Source organism: Lolium perenne, chromosome 2 (assembly GCF_019359855.2).
Source record: "Lolium perenne isolate Kyuss_39 chromosome 2, Kyuss_2.0, whole genome shotgun sequence".
NCBI lineage: Eukaryota > Viridiplantae > Streptophyta > Magnoliopsida > Poales > Poaceae > Lolium > Lolium perenne.
This window is the reverse complement of record NC_067245.2, coordinates 4,875,060-4,879,129: the sequence shown is the minus strand read 5'-3', so window position 1 is coordinate 4,879,129 and position 4,070 is coordinate 4,875,060.

Genomic DNA, 4,070 nt, shown 5'->3' with positions numbered 1-4,070 from the left:
ATGCCGGTCCCCTTCTTCGCAAAGAAATTCTCCTTTTACCATCCTCTACACCTATTTCTCATGAGGGGGCCTCTAATGTTGATAACCGTGTGCCTATTGTGCCTGTTACTAATGTGCTCCAAGTTGCAGATCATGCTATTGGAAATTTCAGGGACAATGATGATGAACTTCCTGCTGAGAATGAATTTGAAGATACTTCAGAAGATGACGAAAATGATGCGGAATCTGATGCTGATTCTGCTGCCACCTCCGATCCCGAGGCTGATCTGCCTGGTGCAGATTCTCCCGCCCTCGGGTCGCGTGATGCTGCTCCGACTGCGTCCGCTGCACACACGCCGTCATCCAGTCGCAGTGCGCCATCTAGCTGCTCCTCGCCCACCCTGCATGTGGAGCATGCTCACCACACGCCTTCGCCCAGCCCTGCAGCGACACCGGGCAGCACCGAGTCTGATGCCTCCCTGCCGCTGTCGGCTGTCCCTGACGTGTCCTCCGGATCGTCTGTGGGCAGCGCTGGTGGGGGAGCTTCTGTGGCCTCCTCGCCGCCTTCTTCACCAGATGCTACACCTCCACGGTCGCCTCGCACTCGATTACAGAAAGGTATACGACAGCCCAAGCGGTACACTGATGGTACAGTAAGATATGGTATGTTTTCTTCTACAGGAGAGCCATCCAACCTTTCTGAGGCGCTTGATGACTCACACTGGCGCAAAGCAATGGAGGAAGAATATAATGCATTAATGGAAAATAAAACATGGCATCTGGTTCCTCCAAGCAAAAGTAAAAACCTGATTGATTGCAAGTGGGTGTATAGAATCAAAAGAAGAGCTGATGGATCTATTGACAGGTACAAGGCAAGATTAGTTGCTAAAGGCTTCAAACAAAGATATGGTATTGATTATGAGGATACTTTTAGTCCACTTGTTAAAATAGCCACTATCAGAATTGTTCTTTCTATTGCTGTGTCTCGAGGTTGGAATCTCAGGCAGCTAGATGTCAAGAACGCGTTTCTTCATGGTGTTCTGGAAGAGGAAGTATATATGAGACAACCTCCTGGATTTGAAGCTACACATGCACCACATTATGTCTGCAGGCTTGACAAAGCTTTATATGGTCTGAAACAGGCTCCAAGAGCATGGTATTCCAGATTGAGTTCTAAGCTGTGTGCACTTGGTTTTACACCTTCCAAGGCTGATACGTCATTATTTCTGTTCAACAAGTCAGGCATTGTTATATTTGTTCTTGTCTATGTTGATGACATCATAGTAACAAGCTCTTCTAACTATGCTGTTTCTGCTCTTCTACGAGACTTAAATAAGAGCTTTGCTATCAAGGATCTTGGTGATCTACACTTCTTCCTTGGAATTGAGGTAAAAAAGGTAAATGATAAGTTGCTTTTGACACAAGAGAAATATGCTACTGATTTGCTTAAGAAAGTTAGAATGGAGGATTGCAAATCTGCCCCTACACCCTTGTCTACATCTGATCAGCTGTCTCTCACAAGTGGTACACCTCTTGGTCCTGATGACTGCACTCAGTTTAGAAGTATTGTTGGAGCACTTCAGTATTTGACTCTGACACGTCCTGATTTGGCATTCTCTGTTAATAAAGTTTGTCAGTATCTTCATGCTCCAACTACAGAACACTGGACAGCTGCTAAACGTATTCTTAGATATGTCAAGGATACAGTGAAGCTTGGTATCACGTTCACACCTTCATCATCTACTTTTCTGAGTGCCTTCTCTGATGCAGATTGGGCAGGAGACATTGATGATAGGCGGTCTACAGGAGGATTTGCTGTGTTTATTGGACCCAATTTGGTTTCTTGGACTGCCAGAAAACAGGCTACAGTATCTCGTTCTAGTACTGAAGCTGAATATAAAGCATTAGCTAATGCTACTGCTGAGATAATTTGGGTGGAGGCTCTTCTTACTGAACTTGGAGTCAAGTTGAAGCAAAAACCCAGCATATGGTGTGATAATCTGGGTGCAAACTATCTTTCTGTTAATCCTGTGTTTCATGCCAGGACAAAGCATATTGAGATTGATTTTCACTTTGTCAGAGAACGAGTTGCCAGAAATCAGCTAGCAATTCGGTTTGTTACAAGCAATGATCAAGTTGCAGATGGTTTTACAAAGCCACTTGCAGTTAAGAAACTTGCTGAGTTCAAGCGTAATCTCAACCTGTCAACAGGTTTAGATTAAGGGAGGATGTTAGATACTGTATTCCGTATACCGTACAATATGTGTACTGGATACATCTCATGTACTATGTCTACCTATATATAAACACGAAACCCGTACGAGTCCAAGTACGGTTCCCACAATAGTTTTGACACTCTTATCCTGTTCATATTCTGAGTCAGTTTGTCTCAGCTCCTACTTCTGTTCATTACAGTCATCTTCTTCGTGTCCTTCGTTATCTTCGTGGCACGATGACTCGTCGCCTATTCTTTCCCAGCTCCAGTTCTCTCCAGCTCCAGTGCTACTCTGATGCTACGTGGGCGAGTGATCCTACGGATCGTCGTTCCCTTTCTGCTTACTGTGTATTTCTTGGTGGTTCGCTTGTTGCTTGGAAGACGAAGAAACAGGTAGCGGTTTCTCGTTCGAGTGTTGAGGCTGAGCTGCGGGCTATGGCTTCGGTGACTGCTGAGGTGACCTGGTTACGATGGTTGCTTGCAGATTTTGGGGTCTCTGTTACGACACCCACTCCACTTTTGTCAGACAGTACAGGTGCTATCAGTATTGCACGTGATCCGGTCAAGCATGAGCTGACCAAGCATATTGGTGTTGATGCTTTCTATACACGTGCTCAGGTACAGGATCAGGTTGTTGCGCTTCATTATGTGCCTTCAGACTTGCAGGTGGCAGACTTCTTCACAAAGGCACAGTGTAACATCCCAAGTTTCAATAAAATGAACAAGAGAAAGAATTCAAGAATCCAAAAATTGGAGCCAACAAAAACTTTTTCTCATCATATAGGACTATGCATATTAGCTCACCTTATTAAATTAGTTTGAGTGTGCAATTGCCATGATGCTTGCTTATGTGTTCTCTCTCACTCTAAAACCCTAGCAATGATCACTTGATCATCCAAAGTCAAATAAAAAGAAAATAGAAAAGAAATATTAAAAATCAACTTCACACACACATAAGGCCTATGCCATTTTTGCAAATACTTAACCTAGACCACTTTGGCTTGCACCATTGGTTGTAAATGGTTACTAAACACTTTTAAACACTATTGGAAGTGAAGAAACTCAAATCAAACCAAAATCACATTCAATTTCCATGTTACATGCAATATGGTCATTTGTGCCATTTTTAGTCTGATGCTCACTTTGAGCCCCTGGTTTTCTTCTTTCCACTTCTAAACTTTGTCAACTCTTTACACCTCATCCAAGACAACATCAAGCACTTCAACTTTGCCCAAAACCACCACCCCAAATTCATCACCAATTTCAAATGGGAAGCAAGCAAAGTTGGAACTTTCTCACATATGTAAGATCATATGCAAAATGTGATTTTGCATCTCATTTCCTTTTTGACCACCACCACCACCGAAATGCTCCATTTAATATTTGTTTGCAACCCACCAAAAAGAATTTCAAAATTCGAAAATATTTTTCTTGCGGGCATTACCTCGAACACCTTGCAGGCAGGGTGTGGAATGTTGCCCATGCTGAAAATTTGGTTGGACCAAGTCCAACCCCTGGGCCTCTCTGCAGCTCCTGGAGCTTCATCACACATCCTAGCACCAAGCCAAGCCCTGCCAAAGACCTCCACTTGCTCACCATGACAATGGCATGACCATGCCGTGGCATGGCATGGCCATCCCATGCCCTCTCTCTCCCCTCTCACCTCGCTGATGCACCACCATGTCCTCGGACGCGCTCTGCACTCCCCTGAACCTGCCCGTGCCTCCCCAGGGTCACCACGACGCATGCACACGCGGGCGTCGACGTGGCCAGACGCGCCCAGGCGTGCACACACACGCTCCAGGACGCGCACGGCGAACGCCACGAGCGCGCCAGAGCGCGCATCGCCTCGTCACCTCAGCCTGTCCCTGGCCAT